This window comes from Rhodnius prolixus, unplaced genomic scaffold, assembly GCF_049639745.1.
Source record: "Rhodnius prolixus isolate KJV_2025 unplaced genomic scaffold, Rpr scaffold_4, whole genome shotgun sequence".
NCBI classification, from domain to species: domain Eukaryota; kingdom Metazoa; phylum Arthropoda; class Insecta; order Hemiptera; family Reduviidae; genus Rhodnius; species Rhodnius prolixus.
This window is the reverse complement of record NW_027411614.1, coordinates 16,295,472-16,316,476: the sequence shown is the minus strand read 5'-3', so window position 1 is coordinate 16,316,476 and position 21,005 is coordinate 16,295,472. Positions and strand designations below refer to the sequence as shown.

At 34.2% G+C, this 21,005-nt stretch overlaps 1 protein-coding gene and 1 long non-coding RNA gene across 5 annotated transcripts in view; one reads left to right on the top strand and one right to left on the bottom strand.

Annotated features, from left to right (window-relative positions):
- Positions 1-21,005, bottom strand: part of Ca-beta (Calcium channel protein beta subunit) — a 602,416-nt gene that overhangs the window by 443,262 nt on the left and 138,149 nt on the right. The gene's annotated exons all lie outside the window — the stretch shown is intronic.
- LOC141455383 (uncharacterized) lies at positions 6,088-11,223 on the top strand. Its single transcript, XR_012459238.1, has 2 exons — positions 6,088-6,377; positions 11,123-11,223. It is a non-coding gene; the product is annotated as an uncharacterized lncRNA (long non-coding RNA).

The following is a 21,005-nucleotide window of genomic DNA, read 5'->3' as shown; positions in this document are numbered from 1 at the left end:
TACTGAGTAGTATGCTATAGTTTTCTTGAGGTCAGATCCATTAGTTGAGTAGATATTGAGAGTTGAAATTTTTTTGGGTCATGGATTTGCTTTGAAATTGGGCCCTTATAATTCCCACAGTAAAGAACAGATTATTCGTATGAAATTTTCTGCTCTCACACACTCTGTTTTACTGAGTAGTATGCTATAGGTTTCTTGAGTACAGATCCATTAGTTGAGAAGATATTGATAAATGAAATTTTTTGGGTCATGGTTTTGCTGTGAAATGGGGCCCATAAAAAACAACAGATTATTCGTATGAAATTTTCTGCTTTTACACACTCGGTTTTACTGAGTAGTATGCTATAGTATTCTTGAGTACAGATCCATTAGTTGAGAAGATATTGAGAGTTGAAATTTTTTGGGTCATGGTTTTGCTGTGAAATGGGGCCCTTATAACTCCCGCAGTAAACAACAGATGATTCGTATGAAACTTTCTGCTCTTACACACTGTTTTACTGAGTTGTATGCTATAGTTTTCTTGAGTTCAGATCCATTACTTGAGAAAATATTGAGAGTTGAACTTTTTTTGGGTCATGGTTTTGCTGTGAAATGGGGCTCTTATTGATCTATAAGGAGGGGGTAGGGGGCGTGGCTTAAAGCCCTGGTCGAATTCGATGATTATTCAATAAAGAAGGGGGTCGTGGCCTAAACTCTCGTTTTATTCGATTATTATTCAATAAGTATGGGTGGTGTAGGTTGTGGGCGGAGTTGGGATGGCGGCCATCTTGCACAAATAAGGTGCACATTTTAGGTGTGCCAGAATCCCCATTTCCCTACTACTGAGACCACCTAAAAAATTAGGCATTACTTACTTTTTTATTTTACAACCCCTAAGTTTTTATAAGGTCTAAAGTCCCAGATCTCATACTTAAGTTCAATGTCCTCTGGTAAGCCCAAACGCCGTTTGAAAGACTCTTCATATAGCTCATGAAGCATTCAACGCCTATTTTGTGAAGCTTCCCTTTGGCCTTTGGAGATTATGTTTTGGATCTTCTTTTAAGTGATACCCACAATATCCACTTGGAAATCTGTAGCATACTTTCCTAGGTTCACCCGAATCTAATCGGCCTCCGGTTATACATTCCATCTCCTATACTTTTGTCCAATCTATTTATTTATATGATACAACCCAACTCATACAGATGAACCAGTATTATAGTTAATAAGTTACTCCAGATACTGAGCATCTATTAGTGAACCCAGGACCCCTTATGTTAACTCGTCATTGCAGGTTAAATAATAACGAAATGTCCAAGTATTTACGTACATCGTTGCACTATATTAGGGCAAAATTAAAAAAAAATTAATTGGAGTGATAAAGCAGAAACCATCCCAGATGATAAGGGAATGGAAAAATATTTTTAGAGGGAGTTTTTTTTTTGAGAACGATAGGCTCTGTTTCCTCAATCCAAAAAATACTCGCAATGCATTTATGATTGATTTGCAAATTTGATTGACACTGTATTTGTTTGGTATAAGACGTTAAGGCTGCGATCGTTTCTATTCGTACCATATATTTTCAAAACGTTTTTATGGTAAAAAGTAGAATACAAAAATAAATACTAATAATTTTAATTCTCACATGAAAGGGTTAATTTTATACGAAAAAAGTTATCTTTATGTTTTTAGCTAACTACGGCGACTCTGGTTCGAATTCCACTTCATGGCTCCAATGTGTTTGTTTGAACACTATTAATATTACGCTTTTTATAGCCAATCTCATAATCGACACTGTCAAGAGAAAACATAACTTGTAGTAATTTCCCACGTTGTAATTACATTAGTCCAACTTGCTAGCCACGCAACATATGTCGAGTCTAACAGTAAAATAATTTGACTTTAGTAAAGAAATACTGGGAATTTTACTGACAAATACTGTAAACCAAAAGAATTTCCCAAAACATGAAAATCAACACTATACCTACGCACACATTGCAGAAATACCCTTAAATGTCCCTGCAGAATGTTGGATATTGAGGAGAGTGGTTTATACCAAAGGGTGAATGTATCCATCAACTCGCTTACCCTCATTGTGCTCTCTAAATGAATTCGTTTAATTTAAAACGTGGTCCCACACAACTATATTGTCTGTACGAGATTAAAAACTCAATTATTCTATTCAAAACCCAATTTATTATTGTACATTTTTCATTATTCTATAAAAGTGTATATTCATAAAGGCTACATTTACTGAACATAATAAACCACCAAAAATGTTTAAAAGTAAAAACACCTTTTTCTTTATTTTGTGAAGTTACCAATGTGTACTTTTCTATGCAAAAATATAATTTCATAAAAGCAGGGCTAGTCAATCTTGCTTTCGATTTAGATCAAATTGCAAGAAAATTGATTCACAAATTCTATGAAAACCAACTAGCACTTGGCACTAAATGAAGAGGTGAATCTCATTAAAGTATGAATAATGTTGCATCAAAGAACTATAAGTCAAATCATGACTATACTAATCAATAGACCTCATAAATGTTGTTGATTCTATCCGTCGTTGAAAGCATGTTTTTATTGTTTCTGATCTGTTTCGAGTATTGATTCAATCATTGATTGATTGATTCTTAGCTTGGAGTTAGAGAATTTTACTTCCGTTATGTATGTGCCATACATTATACTTGCTGACATAATGGTGAATGTGTTAATTAAAATTTTAATAAATTCTATTATTAATAACATTTTAAATAAAACGTTTGTGGAAATGGTGAAATAACTTTGATGAAAATTACTCCATATTAAAACTGTCCGGTAGGACAGTTGTATAAGGGTTGATCATCAAAAACTGCACGAAAAAGCGTAACGTTGAAAAACTCCCAACTTTGACAATTTTTTTCTCTTTTTCTATAAAAGATAAAATTCCCAAATTTTCTTTAAAATGTAGGGCAAATCCTCCTTTACAACTGTAATTTTTTTGCAACAACATAGATATAATAGATTTCGAGAAAAAAGTTGCTGAAAATGAGCAAAAACGGCATTTTCAAAAATGGTTGTTGTTCTTCTTGTTGTTGTTGTTGTTACCTTTTTTGTAAACTGCGTAGCGCCTAAACGCGTGAACCGATTTTCATGAATGAGGTGTCATTCGATTCGGAATTTTATGTAGATGTGCCTTTTGGGGGTCTCGACGCTGTACATCGAATGGGAGAGGAGTTAGCTTCCTTTATGTAAGGCCCCCTCCAAAATTATTATTTCTAATTTCTCTGTAAATCTTGGCCCGATTTTGATAAAATTTGGTAGGATGATAGGGTTAGGGCTCCCCTACGTAACATTAAAACGACATTCTGCTCTTACACTTGTTAAGAGGAAGTATAGCAATCGTTTCAAATTATCGAGACGTGAACCGATTTTCATGAATGAAGTGTCATTCGTATCGAAATTTTGTTCAGACTTGTACTTTAAAAGTCTCGACGCTATGCCTCATAAGGAGGGGAGTTTGCCCCACCCAAATAATAGACAAAAAGAAAAATCTATCCAAAAGGTACAAAAATCTCCTTAACAAAAACTTACAGTTTAAAATGTTAAGTATAAGGGTTGATTAAACGCCAAAATGCACACAAATCAGCAGGTAACCAACATTTCATTCATACTTCATTGATATTATTTAAGTAATTTTACTGCATTAACTTTTTATTAAATTTTTTAGAATTTATTAGATGTCACAGACCCTTATGCTGGCCAGTTCATTCATAATCTGTGACATCTAATAAATTCTAAAAATGTGAAGGAAACGTTAATGCAGTAAAATTACTTAAAGTTTTATAACTAATTATGTTGATATTACTCACCTTTTATTATTATATCAAAAAACTTATAATGAATGAAATGGCCAGCATAAGGGTCTGTGACATCTAATAAATTCTAAAAAATTTAATAAAAAGTTAATGCAGTAAAATTACTTAAATAATATCAATGAAGTATGAATGAAATGTTGGTTACCTGCTGATTTGTGTGCATTTTGGAGTTTAATCAACCCTTATACTTAACATTTTAAACTGTAAGTTTTTGTTAAGGAGATTAAAGGGTTCAGTTTGCGCGCGCGTGTGTAAAGGTAATATTTTAGAATCTTAAAATTGGAGTTGTACCTTATACGAGGGGCGCTCAAATTTTGACTGACCTAGAACCTCGTTCATTTATACTGAGAAATAATAATTTGTTACTTAAATTAATTTAAATGTCTTGGTTTCTAACCTCTTTTTTTTTTTTTTAATTCAGAGTGTCTAGTGTGAGGTTTTTTTCAGCCTTCGTTAGTGTGTTTGGTTTTGGATGGGGGATGACTTGTAGAAGTAACTAAAATAGTAAAGTAAAGTAATCGCCTATTTTTTCAGGCGGGGCTTAACGTCTAACTACCAATTAGGTGTCGTGGACGGAGGCGACTAGTAAACATACTTTACTGTAAATTTCTTTTGTCAACCATTAAATAAAATCCAAGGCCTAAGACCGGGAATCGAACCCAGTACCACAATACATATTAGCTTTGCAGGTCTACTTTTAGAAGTATTTTCGAGTTAAAAGTTAATTTAGCCTTTCATAATGTTGTAGTGGATTGCCATTAATGAAATTAATTTAGTGAAATTAACCCTTCAAAAAAGTCTAATAAATAATTAAAAATAAAACCATATTTATGGAGCTTGAACCTGTGTAAATTTTGGCAAGTTTTTTTATTAAAAAGAAAAAATAAAAACTATAAATAACGGTCAAATTTTGAAATTATAGTAATGAATATTAAAAGAATCTACGAGAAGTCAGAAAAATGGCCGCTTAAAACATGTTTTCTGACATTTCGGTCTATGTTTCCAAATTATCACCATATATGTTGCTTGCAAAAGTCAGAGATTTCCATGCAGCTAGTTGAGGGACTTGCTCCTACCATTTCCCAATTCGGGAATTCCTAAATGTTGATGCCAGCGAAGATGTAACTAGCGCAGCTTCAAGCGCGATATGATACTAACAAACCAAAGTTGTTCAATAGCTAAAGAAATCCATTTACTATGAAGAACATAAAGTAACTTTGCAGAAAACTTCATGAGTCTAAATTTGGTGATGATACTCTTTTATTAGTTTCAAAAAGCAATAGAAAGAATTCTGCTCTTTACCGGAGCCATAGTAAGTGAAGCTATAGCAGTTTTTAATACCTTCTGTAGCTGATGTAACTACTAAAGTCATCCAGAAAATGAATAAAAGAAAAATAAAAAGTGACAAACTTTGAATTTGAAGGTTGGTGAAGAGAGCAATTTCTCTATTGCAATATCTTCCTCTTCGGGGAAGTAGACATTGTTCAATGCATTCAAAAAAAAAGATTGAGTTGATTAGGACATGTGGAAAGGATGGTGGAGAACCGAATCCCTAAACGCTATTTATATGGAAGGCCCGGAGGCGTCAGAAGAAGAGGTAGGCCAAGAATGAGATGGCTTGATGACGTCAAGGGGGATTTGAGGAAAATGAGTGTGCGAATGTGGAGGCTGAAGACTCTTGATAGTGCTCAGTGGAGAGCCTTGATTGAGGAGGCCCTGTCCTTTTAGGATTGTAACGCCGAAGAGGAAGGAAGGATTTTACCTTCCTCATGAATTATCTCTACTTTTGTCATTACACTACGCGGACTTGAAAAAGTCAGAGGTACCCATGCAGCTAGTTGGAGGACTTGCTTCTACCATTCCCCAATTCGGGAATTCCTAAATGTTGAAGCCAACCAAGATTTAACCAGCGCAGTTTCAAGCGCGATATGATGATACTAACAAACCGAAGTGGTTCAATAGCTAAAGAAACCTTCCCATAGCATCCTTCCCTTTTACTATCGATGTCTTTTTTTCTTTCTAAAGATCATAATAATGGATTAAAACCTAGCGCCATCGAATCACCCTTCCATAGGGAAATCAATAACGAAAAACAAGTACAAAAACAATGCGATATGTAAACTATAAATAGAACCACTTCTAAAAATAGTGCCAAAAATGACCATCGTTTATTTAAAACAAAATGTTTAAACAAATGTAAAGAATGCTAAAGTTAGATGCTAATTAATTTCAACATATGATATATGAAATATCAGTTCTATTTGTACCTCGTATGTGTTTACCAAAGAGTTGTTGGTTTATCTGAGTGTAGAATGGTGTGAGACGGGTTAGCATAATGTACGCATTTTCAGTACCTCTCTAAGTAACAACTAGAGCACAGACAAACCTTGTGGTTATTTGGCTGTGGCTACTCCATGGATTGTTTCCAACAATTCTAGAGCCCCATCCCTAAACTAACGAAAGTCCACCCTTTTGAGAAAATAAACGCAGTTGTTTGTGGAGATGGAGAAGAAAAGAGAGACAGAAGGTTATAGATAGAAGGTAAGGTCTTTGTTTTCCCAAACATTACGCTCACTCAGCTGAATACTTTGTTACTAAAACTGGGGGCCTCTCCTTCTTTCCTTCCTCTAGGTTACCGCCTGCCCTTTCTCTGCAGTGCGCCGCCTACGATTTAGCACCAGACAAGGGTGTGGTGGTGGGCCCACTTTCCCAGAGCTGTTGACTTCAAACTCTCGGATAACTATAATTGATCTTGTGAGTGGCTGTCCTCCCATAGCATCCTTCCCTTTTACTATCGATGTCCTTTTTCCTTACTAAAGATCACAATAACGGATTAAAACCTAGCGCCATCGAATCACCCTTCCATAGCAACAAAACTTTTCAATAAAATCCTACTCGTAAAAACAAGAGGTTCAATTTTATAAAATTTACAAAGTTTTTTTAGGAAATGAATGTTTTAAAAAACGCTTAAGCGCTGGCGATTAAAACATTGCAGGAGGCTAGTCTTTGGCATTTTTTTCTGGGATACTCGCTCTTTAATTTTATGTAGCCACTTCTTCCGGAAAATCTCAGTCTAATTATTTTTATGCGTTCTTCCAAACTACTCACGACACAAGAGAGCCTGCATTCGAAATTGATTACAATTGTATTTCCTCTTCTTGCGTTGGGTATCCCAAGTTTCCTGTTTCCAACTGGCTTTACGATCAACTACAGATTAGGAATCGTTGACGTAGGGAGATAGCTTACTTACTTTATTGTAAATTGCTTATTTTTCCATTAAATAGAAGGCGAGGTCAAAGCCGTGAATCATATCCAGTACCACAAATGTATCTCAGGTTTGTGATTCTCGCGATAGCTTAAGTAAACAGTTACTGGAATTCACAGACTCATACTTCCCAAAATAGCACACAACGACATTTAATTACAAAACACCGTGACTTAACCAAGCCACATTATATCTATGAAATTGTCTTTATGGCGAGATCTCTCGATCAATCAATGTTAAACATCAAGGTTTGTGGCTGAACAGTTACCAAATCGTAATGGCTGGACTGCGGAAGAGCGGTTTGCTGCTGCAGATGGCGATTTTATTGATTGAATAGTGATTCAGTGGAGGGAACCATCGCCATATTTGCTCTGGGACTTGGCCACAAATAAGCTGATTCTCCTATTAGGTATTTAATTTGTCTCCCAATTTTTTTTTTAAATGATTTTGGGTAATCTCTCAAAACAAAGCCTTATGTAATGGATTTATAACTAATAATCTATTATCAGTTTTAAATATTTATTTTGTTCACCAAGCTTTTGTATCTGCAAGGTCATTTTTAGGGATATCATCTAGAGCCGTCTTTCTCAAATTGGGCGATAACGCCCCTTTGGGCTAGAAAGGCGGTAAAGGACCCAGAGAATATTGAGGAGGATTGTTGAAGTGGTTTAGGGAGGCAATGTCTGATTTGTGTTTCTCTAATATTATAAACTAAAATCAAAACCTACCTACTGTACACTATATCGATTATTTAGTTGTTTCCTTAATTTTGTCGACAAAAGCCAAACCCGCAATTATACCCTGCATTGTGGTCAACAATTTTTGGTAGCATTCCCATCGTCGTATTTATGTGAACGTAGATTTAGTGCTGCGGCAACGCTGCTAATTAGAAAGAGAAATCGTTTGTATGTTACCAAACGCGGTGATTTACGGTTGTTTTGGAGTAAATTCTAGCCTGCAATTTACAAACTTGTTAAAAATCATCAGCTTCATCCTTCACATTAGATTAGTTTTAACATTTAATTTGAATTGTTTGTTCTAATTTGAATAGAAGTTTTTTTTCTAAATATTATTTATAAAGGTTAGTTTTAATGCTCTCCATTAGAACAGTCTCATTTAAACTTTAAGTTTAAACTCAGAAACAGGATAAGACTTATATGACACGCTATAATTAAATTAAAGTAATGATTGCGATTGTGATTTTTAAGTTGTGGTAAGGTTACAAATTTTAGGAGGCGCTAGAAAATAATTGATTCCCAAAGTGGGCGGTAGACGAAATTAGTTTGAGAACCTCTGTGATACATCGAAATTAGTTTGAGAACCTCTGTGATACATCGAAATTAGTTTGAGAACCTCTGTGATACATCGAAATTAGTTTGAGAACCTCTGTGATACATCGAAATTAGTTTGAGAACCTCTGTGATACATCGAAATTAGTTTGAGAACCTCTGTGATACATCGAAATTAGTTTGAGAACCTCTGTGATACATCGAAATTAGTTTGAGAACCTCTGTGATACATCGAAATTAGTTTGAGAACCTCTGTGATACATCGAAATTAGTTTGAGAACCTCTGTGATACATCGAAATTAGTTTGAGAACCTCTGTGATACATCGAAATTAGTTTGAGAACCTCTGTGATACATCGAAATTAGTTTGAGAACCTCTGTGATACATCGAAATTAGTTTGAGAACCTCTGTGATACATCGAAATTAGTTTGAGAACCTCTGTGATACATCGAAATTAGTTTGAGAACCTCTGTGATACATCGAAATTAGTTTGAGAACCTCTGTGATACATCGAAATTAGTTTGAGAACCTCTGTGATACATCGAAATTAGTTTGAGAACCTCTGTGATACATCGAAATTAGTTTGAGAACCTCTGTGATACATCGAAATTAGTTTGAGAACCTCTGTGATACATCGAAATTAGTTTGAGAACCTCTGTGATACATCGAAATTAGTTTGAGAACCTCTGTGATACATCGAAATTAGTTTGAGAACCTCTGTGATACATCGAAACTCAGCTAAACAAAAATAAAGATAATGAAATCTGGTGCATTGGAACTTTATCACGTAGCAATAATTGACTTTCTTGGCAAAGCTGTGTCGCTTAGTTTTCTTCAAAAGTTAATTCTCAATTTTCTTCGTTCTCATTGGAGAATTTGTACAGTTATTTGGTCGTTTTCGTAATCAGAAATGCATAGGGTTGATTCAGTCCCATTCAATGGCAGGAACCCACTCAAAATACAAACATTCAGCTTCATACTGAAACTTTTTTACCTACTTTTTTCTTTTTGTATCAATTTAAAAATATTAGTATATATTTATCATTAATACTGTTAATTAGGACTTCGGTAATTGCAAGAACAGACTGTTGTCCTGTTTCACAATTTTTTTTTTTTATTATTAACTAAACTAAATCCGAAGTTTATGTAGGCGCAATTGTAGTGTTATTCCCAGCGTTTCTTAACAAAATGTATTTTATACTAGCGTACTACATCATGGGTAACTATATCTCTTAAACTAAATGGCTTATTGTGCAACAATCATATTCAAACTGGACAAAAAAGGCATTAACATTGTGTCCCGGCTATTACTTTTTTAAGTGTCACATTTTTGTCGTTACGAAATCTTTAGTATCTAAGAATTGAGCAAGGTTTTGTATTTATGAGTCTTTACGTTGCGTTCTAATTATATATATATATATATATATGTACAATATATGTATATCCGTCTGTGTTCAGTTAAAACTAATTTATTGTACTCTCAACACAATTGTTATATCTATTGTTTTGTTTCACAAGGTTTAGGCAAATCGAACTTTTTCTTTTGTATCGATAAACTAAGAAGAATTCATGCTGCAACATCAATCTTCTCTTTATTACTCTCAATTTAGTGAAAGAAGGTCCAGATGTACAATTATTTTTACCTAGTTTTGAAATTCCCAGAGTTCCAAAAAGTTTTTAAAAATTGGCCTGTTTGGAGGTTTGTAAGAGAGCAGCATAATTTTAAAACAGAAAATCGTAGTAAATTGAAATTTCATTTTTAAAATTGCTACCACAATTAGCTTTTGGACAAAAAAAAAAAAAACCAGCCTACCGGACTCTGAATAAACTTTTTCAGAATTTTATTATCGACTAAGACTGCTTTTTAAAATCCCTCAGTAATGACAGAATATCTGTGGTTAAATTTAATTGGTACACTCAGTTAAAAGTAAAATTGGATTCTATTGATGCAGTTAGCTTGCTAAATACTAGCGAAATGTCACAATTTAGGGATGAATTCAGCAATAGCATTCTGAAATTTCGGAATAATAAATTTTCTTTAGAAATTACCGCTGTTCTGCATTCAAACTACAATCCAGATTTCAGAAAGATAAGTAGTCTAACGCTGGGTGAGCAATATTTGACTCTGAGGGTGCCAATTATGAAACATAAATTAATTAGTCAAATGAGGTTATGTCAGACTCGTTCTTTTCAAATTAATTGTACTTCTTCTGGTTTCAGAAACAGTTTTCAAGCAGATACCTCCAATTGCCCTATATGCAGCATTCCCGAAAGAGAGGATTTACAGCACTTTTTATTAAAATGTTTAAGGCTGCAATCTTATAGAGATAAATACTTGTATAAATACATCTCTAGTATTTCAGATGTAGATATTCAGGTTCAAGCTGTATTAGATGTAGCCGACATTGATAAATTTAATAATTTATTTTATTTTGTAAGAAGTGCCTTTAAAATGGGAAATTTTGTTTTGAGTTTATAAAAGATTACTTTTATAATTTTGTTTTGCTTCTAATTTTTTATGTTTTTAAATTTTGGTTCTTTTTTAATTTTATTCGATTAGAATGTATATTTTTAGTTTTCAATTTAAGTTTTTATTTATGTTTAATAAGGTATTAGTTTATTTTATTTTATTTAACCAAACTTCATTTGTATAGTGTAGTACCCTTAAAACAAATAAAATTATTATATTCTATTCTGCCTTTTAAATAATATTGATTTTTATGAAATAACAGGAATGCAATGATACGTTGGTCGGATCTCAGGAGCTTACATTAAACACGAGACAGTCCTGGTCAAATCAGAACGTACTATCAGAACAACTTCGGGCAAAATATGATATACTTTGTTAATTTTTTTTAATATAACACAGAAAACGAATAAATTAAAGAATAAAAAGTATCGAAGTATACGAGTATATACAGTGACTCCCATTAATATTGGGACACCTTTTACAAAATGATTTAAAAGGAAAATGAAAACAACATACAAAAGTTTGGAATTTTTTTTTTTTAAATTACATTAGCAACATCTGTACAAATTATATATAAGTATAAATCAATGAAATTCCAAACTGATAGGTAGTACTTTTTGAAAAAGTGTGAAATAAGGCTCTCAAAAATATTGGGACACCAGAAGTGCTAGAGTTTAAATGTTCAATATTTAAAATCTCCTACTATTTACTAATTGGTTGGTAATAATTTAATAATTGCTTTTTGACTTACAATAGCCCTCAAACGATCAGGCATAGGTGAAACAAGTTTTTGGTTAATTCAGGTGGTGTTTTTTTCCTATTCTTCCAGGAAACATCGTTTTAATTCATTTTTGTTAGATATTATTCGTTTTTCTTAAAGCACTGGCTAAATATTGCCATAAATGTTCAATGGGATTAAGATCTGGTGACTGCGGAGAGGTTTGGAATACTTTTGGGCAATTGTATAACAGTCACTGACGTATCACCCAAGCCGTAGGTTTGGGGTCGTTATCTTGGTAGAATTTAGAAGGCCCTAAAATACCAAATGTTTGGGCACGTTTTTCAAATTATATTTTAATATATTACTATCAACCATTTTGTGGATCATTCCATCAATAAACACTAATTCTCCCAATCCTGATGCGGACATCCAGCCCCAAACCAGAACTGACCCACCTCCACCCGGAGGTGCAGCTTTAAAACCCTTTAAAGTTGGCTGTAAATTCTTCTTTTCGAGTTCAGCATTCGCTTTCCTCCAGACCATAACCCTTCCATCTGACTGGAACATTAAATTTTGATTCATCGCTAGAGTATATCATTCCAAAAGTCACTATTTACATTGAAATATTTTTCGGCAAATTTCACTCTCTTAGCACGATTTATCTTACTGACAAAAGGATTCCTCCAGGCTACTCTACCATGATAGTCGAGTTTTCTTAGCACTCTCCGAACTGTTTCTGCTCCTTTTTTGCTCTCTGAACATGTCAAAAATTTCACATAGAAGTTTTGGAGCACTAAGTCGGTGATCTTTTTTAATTCTTTTAATATATAACGCTGCTCTCTCTCAGAGAGCAGTTGAGGACGGCCTTTTTGTGGGGTTGAAACAATTCTTTTTTTCTTTTTGGTAACGCTGAATGATGTTCCACGCAGTAGATGTTTTAGGTCCGATCAGTTTTTCTGTCTCTCTAACACTTTTTATTGTCTTTGTGCAAAGAAATTATAATATTTCTTTGTTCAATCGTTGTATTTGTATTTTTGCGCGACATGTTACACCTGGCTTGATTTATATAAACTAATTTAATTATTAATTTCATATTGAATATATGCTTAATGTATATATTTACAAATTGTATAAATATTCGGGCAAAACCTTGGACAAACTATAAATTATAATAGTGTCCCAATATTTATGAGAGGTAGAATTTGCTCTTATTATTATATATATTTTTTTTAATCTACCAAAACATTTTTATGTGCCTATTTAAATAGTTTTTATTTAATTAATAGTAATTATAAAATGAAATGAATTTATAAAAATTTGAATAAATGGGTGCCACTTTTAATTTTCGTCAATTTTTAACTTCTGTATTTACTGTCTCAATATTAATGGGAGTCACTGTACGTAAGTTTAGCATGTGTTACAAGTGCCTGAATGATAGCTTTCTGTGTTCGTTTTCATAATGTGCGCACAACGCGCCACTTTTGTAACAGTCTTACAGTTTTTACGACTTTAGCTTTTAATGAGACAGCTTTTCGGCTGTTCTTAGAAGCGTTTTTGTTTTTTTTTTCTTTTTTCAATTATTTAGAACGAATTCTGTAACCTACAAGAGCTATGGGGATGTGAGAGGGGAAGGCAAAGGGCAATAGAGGAAGTTATAGATGTTGGAAGCGCCGTCCTCTGCTTCCAAATCTTCATTCTATCATTATATTTTTATCCGGCCATTAGTGTTCCTCCAGCACTTTGACACGAACGGTACTAATCTGTAAGATTTGTTTCTTGCCTGAACACTTTTTAGAAAAAAGGACAACATGCATTAATTAGGAACTATCCGGTAAAAATAAAAAATAAATAAATAAAGAAAAGGAATAAAAATATTTTATAACCGAGGCAATAAAAAATAAAACTATAGAACACACTTTATCATTATTAACTTTTATTTATAATATTCTAAGTTTAAGATTTCATTTTTATGGTCATACTTTTAAAAGATTTTTTTTTTATTTTTAACTTTAAAAATTTAAGACACTGAATAGATTTCCACACTATACCTTCTTGTGGATGAAGGTTTTCGGAGCGGAAAAAAACCAGACTTATTTTTAGTTCGGTGATGAAAATTGTTTTATTCCAATTTTTGGAGAAGACTTTCGCTAACTACAACTTTCGATGCACCTACTAAATTTTATTATTTTATTTTTCCAAATTCAGCATTTGAAAATATATTGAATGCCTCCTAATATCGTACTGAATGTAAATCTAAACATTACATAAATTTGATACTTTAAGGGGTATCCACTTCATCTCATGCTACCTATTTTAACTAAACTAAATTTTTAAAAAATTTAAATTTTGGAGCTGCTCACACTCGCTAACAGCGCTAATTGTCTTCCGCCTTCGCCAGAACTTGTAACAGTAACTTGATGTTAAATTCAACCTTACTCTCTCCGAACCATAACCGAAATATTTTTAGTAAAAATTTATGTTCATATCGAAGAATTACTAAAAAACTCAGACTTCAGAACATTTTCTTATTTGGAGAGTTAGAATGTTTCAAAAAATAAATTTTGCTAAGTTATATTTTATCCTTTGAAGATCCTTTTGAAGATTTCTTTTCTGTTCATCAGTTTGGTTTCCGAACTTGAGCAGAAGCAATGATGCCCAGGTGTCTTCTTATGTCACCCGTGCTTGCAGTGGGTGTTGAAATCCTTCCATCAAACTACTAAAAGATTGTTACATCTCATCAATCTGACCGTAGCTTCTGGGTTCGTTCTAGCTCCTCCTGAATATCTAATATGTTAATTGTCCCAGGGTCTTTGCAACTCTTCTGTTTATTGTTTACACTGTATATATTCCTTCAGAAAGAGTTCTCCAATCCTACGGCTACCTCAACTGCATTATTGTTCCAAATTCTGTCCCTGTATTCGCAACGTGTTCCCCACAAGATCACATTAGGGTTATGCAAGTCTGGCTTATCAAGTGAAGGTTAAATGAAAACCCACTAAAACGAAAAATATCTCCTTCACTCTACGATAAGCATCTCTCTAAGAAACTATCATACCGTCTGGTATGACGACTCAGATGGAATCCAAACACAAGCTTTAAGAAGACTGGAGTTTACCAGACGGTATTAGATTCTTTCTAGACTCTTGATGACGCTCTAAACTCTTAACTCAAAACAAATTTTCTTTTTAGAACAATTTATCAAAAACCCCTTCTAAAATTTCCATGACTCCTCGTCCAACAGTCCCACTCGCTGACTCACAGACATTCCTTACTCACTTCCAAAACTAAACCCTTAGGAGACTGCAATGCCGCCGTCTTTGTGACCATGTTCTTTCAAGGAACTAACTACCAGTGAAATTTTAATGTTCTCACCAAGTTTTCTTGACATTTGTACACTTTACTCATGAGTAAGATTCGTTGGTATTACTTTTGGTCAAGTTGTGAATGTCACGGAAAAAGAACCGTTTTATTAGTCGGGAGCATCTTTCCATTCCGCAAAATCCGCTGGTCGTTGACGAGCCATTTCCTCCAACTGTTTTGCAAATCTCAACAATAGTTACAAGTCCTTTATTCACACTTGTTTTAGATCTAGAACTACAATCTTTTAAGTTGCAAGTCTCTAAGAACATAAACAAATTTAACATCCTCGCAAAATCCTATAAACAATTTCACAATCCTCAATCCTCGATTCCAAAAGAATCTCAATTCCTATTTACTTGATACCAGTAAATATTTTTGAATGTATATTATAACTTATAAAATATAAATATAAAAAATGCCAGGTTTATTATCTCTTAATCCAGCTTCGTTTGAGATTAAAATTAACTGCATTTGTTATCTCCTCACATCTACTAAAAAGAAATATTTTTTATAAATACACAATATAAATTTGAAAAAGTATTAAATCGTAGCAAAAGTAATAAGAACTTTAAAATTAATCAGGGTTTAAGAGAAGGTGGCCAGCATTTCGCCTTGACTACTGCACTTAACCACAAATCAACATTAGGAAAATGAATTTGACTTAAGTTGTTGCATTAGAATTCGGCGTTGATTTATGGAGCTACATGTTAATCCACAAATTTTAAGGTACGGATGCAAATTTATTTTTAGATTAAAATATAAAATATTATACAAACTTTTTATTTTTTTTAGTAAATTATTAATTTAAATATAATTGAGATAAGTCTGATTGGAAAGGTTATTTATTTTTTTTTATTTATTAAAGGACAATTTTGTTTAAAGGGATTCTCATCAGTTAGAATCTTTAAGAAAGAATAATTATTAACTATTTTATTATTATTTTATTTTTATATTTTTTTTTAACGATTTAAGGCGCGTCAACATCTGAGGTTATTGGCGCCCGGAGCTTTTTTAGTGCACTACCGGCCTCCGGTCAGTGTTCTCTCTTTACAGACAACACTATCCATCACCGGACAGTAAGCTGTAAAAAGAGAAAATCTAAGGGTAAGCAGCTGGATTCGAACCAATTTAATACGCTAACCGCATAGCTAATACACTCCTTTATTATTATTATTATTATAGAACATATTAATAAACAAGCACAATTTTATAATCACATAACTTGAAACAAAATTGGGTTTGTAACTGTCTGCTGTAGGCATTATTGTGGGAGTAACCTTATCTTTTGATGCTGGTTAAATATCCTGTCCATTGGATAAATTACAGCCTTACCTAATATTCACCAATAAATATTTATTTAGTTTGGAGACGAACTGAGTAAGAGAGTCAGAGGCTCGCATCTACTCTTTTCTGTGATTAATGATTAACTTTCATTAATATGATTTGCAAGCTGCAATTAGTGCAATAAGTCAATATGCTTAAAGAATAATCTGACTTGAAGCTGTTTGAGAGAGGGTTGACAGTCCCAGCTTGGTGCGCTGGTCACTTCTCTTTCTCTGTCAGAAGTTCTCTTGCTTTTGAACGTCTGGAAGGATCTTCAGAGCACATTTGAAATAGATTCTACAGGAGTTAGTCAGAACTCCTTTGCCACCGCGACACATTATGGCATCTCCTTTAGTTCTGTCTGTTCAACTTGATTAAGAGGATGGTAAAAGGACTCCTGGCTAAAGTTTGAAGGCGAAGAAGTGAACCCAGAACTAAAGGAGATGCACATTTTTTTTTTGCTTCAATGTGCAATTGTCCGTGAAGAAGCTAAAGATCAAATTAATGACCGCCAAGCCTTGCTGGAATCTTGCCTCGAGAATTATTGGCAAGTAGCGGCTAATAAAGTTTTCCGCCTGCCTCTAATCTGCTTTTTCTTTTCACCATGTTTTTGTTATTCACTAATCTCTGATGGCCTCATTGATGAGGCATTTTGCAAAGTCACAAAAAGTTTTAGACTTCATAAGAACTTGGCGTAGGAATTTTCTGAAGTTAAGCAATACAGCGCCTCATTGCCACTGCTACCTAAATATCCCAAGACAAAGAAGTCTTTATTCTGGGTTACTTTATCCAGAATTTCTAAACATTCCCAAACCAGCCTTGAGTAAACTTCGCAGGAATTAAAATTCTGCAAACCCTCTAGGCAAGAAAATGACGACCATAGAGTTAATTCTTTTGAAAACTATTAACAGTGCCATTCTTCATGCTTCCAACTTCTTAGTTCCCCTTTTAATTTCTTGTTTTAATGTTCAAATTTGCTGCAGATTTAGTAGTTTCGGTTTGCATTCAATGGACAGGAGATTGCAGTTTAGAAAAGATTATAGTACGATATTATAAATCATACTTAACATTTATTGTTATTGTTTTTTTTATTATGTACGCGACTGCGCACACGAGTGTTTTGACTGTGAGTTCTTTGAACCTGCAGCCTACACCAGCCTAAACTTAGCACTCGAACAAGCTGGCCGGTGTGCCAACAAGCAGGGAAGGCATTATAATTGCCCCACGCATAAACTACATGTTGTTACCACATCCAGACCCCCTCCTTCCCTGCCGTCAACCCTCACCTCCTGACGTCCCCCTGATCCTTCTGTTTCTATTCCACCACACAATCCTCCAATCCCGTAAATACGTGAGTATTTATAGGGGGAGTCACATCAACTACCACACCGGTCTTACTTATAACACTACAATAAATGTCTAAAAATATTTATATTTTAAAAATGGCCATGAAACTCGAGAAGACCTTTAACACCACACAATATACTTATAGAACAGTGCAGAGATTATCCTAGAAATATTAGATAAATTATTGAATTTGATTAATAGAAGGGTTACCTGCTAAACTGTTGGAATGATGCCCAGTCATTGAGTTATAATGACAAATTTTTAAGTGAAAGGAAACAAGATAGAGAATCTTCTTTTGTAATTCTAGTTGGAATTCACTTGCTTGAAGAAAAGTATTGTTTTAAATCACCTCAGTTAAAATACCGTTAGGTCTTCTGGTATAAGTTTAAAAAAAAAACAAGTATACTATGTTTTCTTCTTTTTCTTTTAATTTTCAAAACCGCAGCACATTTCTGCAATAAGTGAAGCTTGTATAAATACATGAGTAGCATGAGAGGAGAATCCACCCATTGGTGAAACTCCCAAAGAGGTACACTTCACTATTGTACATTAGCACTTACTTCATTAAGAAATCTATGGCCTTCAACCTTCTTGGAAGAATTCCTGGCAATGCAGTAAATTGGGAAACTTATGTGGGTTAGAATTTAAGGAAATTGAGGCGCGAAACTTTGCAAAACGGGATCTTGCATGTTCACAAACATAGCGAACAAGAAGATCTCGGTTCAAGGTAAGGAGTTTTTAGCGATTCGACAAAGGGTTTTTGATTGAAACGATTGGATTCTGTAGTCACTAGAAGCCTTGGCTGTTCTATTCAGCATGTCCGGACAGGTTTGAGTATCATGTTGTAGATAAGTCGTTTATTGTTTAATGAAAGTTTCCATCGTTTGTCGGGAAATCTAGAGAGAAGTTTGAATCGTTTGTTTAGTTCTTTATACTATAAATAGTATTTGAAAGTATTCGAATATATACCTTGTTCATTTTCTTAGTTTATTGGATCTTCATTATTAGTATTCGTATTTACTGAATTCTAAAAATATCTAAAATACTTACTTAAATTACAAAACTACAATTTTGTGTGTTTTTATTTAATTAAAACCCCCGTGAAAATAAATGGAAATAGAAAATTTGTACTTTTCCTCAGATTGTACAACGTGACGATCCAATTCGCCATTCTGAATACATCAGAGCTATTGATAGAGCTCTCCAATAATTGGAATCTTGCAGAGATCTCGCGACCACCGCCGCTTCTAGTTAGGAAGTGAAAGTGAGAGATTCAAAATTAAGGTGATTGGACAGATTATTGTGGTGAGTGAAGTTAACAGATATCGGAAATAAAAAGTTTATTTAGGTTTATATGGAGGACATCATTGTCGATTGATCTAGGGACTTTAGGTTGTAATTCTCTGGGTATTGAAAGAATTTGGCAGTTACGCGTGAAAGAGTTCAGCGTCCGTAACAGACGTAAAAGTGGTTTGTAAATTGTAAGTTTATACGTATGATTGTTACTGACAGAAATCGGGATCATAAAATAAAGTTTTAATTTTTAAATAATGCAATTTTTAAAAAAAAATCTTTTATTGGAATTTACCACTGCAACGGTTGTTGCAACAAGCAAATATGGTGAAAGAGAAAAGAAATAAAAGAAAATTATGAGTGGAGAAGGCACCCAGTGGTGTCACTCCAGTAACGTGCTTTGCTCTCACGATAAGAGTAGATCACGAGGCCATCTTCTCTTCAATCTCCTTAGAGGATTACTTGGTAATGTGGAGGAAGATGGGTATTCTATGAGAGGGTTAGGATGAGCTGCTGTAGAGTAGAACGAAATTTGAGAAAACGAGTGTTAGCAAGATCTGTAATGAAAGGGATTTTGAGGTCATTATCGATAGTGAAGTTAGATACATACGATAGAACGGAGCGTTAAGAAGTTTTCGAAGTGGTTTTGACTGAAATGCCTGGAGGCGTAGTGAGTTGGAACGCTTAGTCGATCCCCATACTTCGATGCCGTATGACCAAATAGGTCGCAGTAACAGTAGATATAAGAGTCTTTTGTTATGTAGGTTAATTTCGAATGTTTGTCAAGTAGTCTGGCGAGAGGTTTTGTAGCGTTGGTTAGTTTCTTGTCTTTTCAGTCTAGTATGGGGATTCCATGTCAACCGTTTATCTAGGTGCAGTCCAAGGTAGCGTACGTTGTCCACAGTTGGTGTAGGAGTTTGGTTCAAGATAATGGGAGGTAGGATTTTCCGTCTGAGAGTAAATACTATAAATTTTGATTTCGTAACGTTAGTTTTGAGTCGCCATTTGAAAAGCCAGTCCTGTAAGTGGTTGATGTGTGTTTGTAGAGCTCGTGTAGCGATAAGAGGATCGGTATGAGGAGATAAGATTGCAGAATTTAAATGCAAAATTTAAATAAAATAAGCTGACAACTAGTTTCGGAATGGGAAAAAAATATATTTCGTTGTATACGGTGTTAGTAGAATTGTACTTCGAATATAAATTTGAAGATTTGAAAAATAGAAGTAAAGACGGAGAACGGGTATCTGTGTGAGTGAAGTTCAGTTTGACAGTTAGCTCCCAATGAGGCCTTGCCCCGTCTTTACAGTAGCTACGCCGAGGGCACGATTATGTAAAGTAACTTGATCATTCTAGACTTACTCAAAGTGGAGCCGCCTTAGTTGACCGTATCTCCTCTTCAGTCCTCGTCTGAGTGTGTGGGTCCCATGTTAGCCTAAAACCCTGCAGTAACTATCCATAGCAAACTTGTTTCGATGTCAATATTTTCTTTTTCTTTTTCAGTGTAGTCGGACCAGGATTGCCAATTCAGTTTTTAAAAGTAAATGACATTAGTATGGGTAGGGATGTTTGTTGTATAAATGAAATTTAGGATAAGCATTAGGATTCTAAATTGTAGCACGCTAACTAGAATTGGCCTGCTAAGCACAGTTTGAAGTAGCAGTCATTGAGGATTCAAGAGTTAAGGCGTTATGGGCTGTAAAAGAATCGTTTTAGTTTGAATAAAGATCAAGGAGGCAAGGGATTAGGGAAGAGTGGTTAGCGAATTCTGGATTCCAATGCGGAGATCTCGGGTTCGAATCCAGCTGTTAACCAATAGATTTTTCTCTTCCAAGGAGCTACTTACAGCTCTCTTTCCGGTGGACAGTGTTGTCTGTAACGAGAGAAATTTGTCCGAAGGCTGGCAATGAACTGGAGAAAGCTCTGGGCGCCAATAACCTCATATGTTGACGCGCCTTAAATAAAAAAAATAGAAATAAAAATAATGATCAAGGACACCACACCTACAATGAAATAAAAGGTCAAAGAAAGAAAATTTCAAAATTATACTTAGTTTATAATTGTTTATTTTGTATATAAAGGGCTCCGAAAGAGAATAAATAAC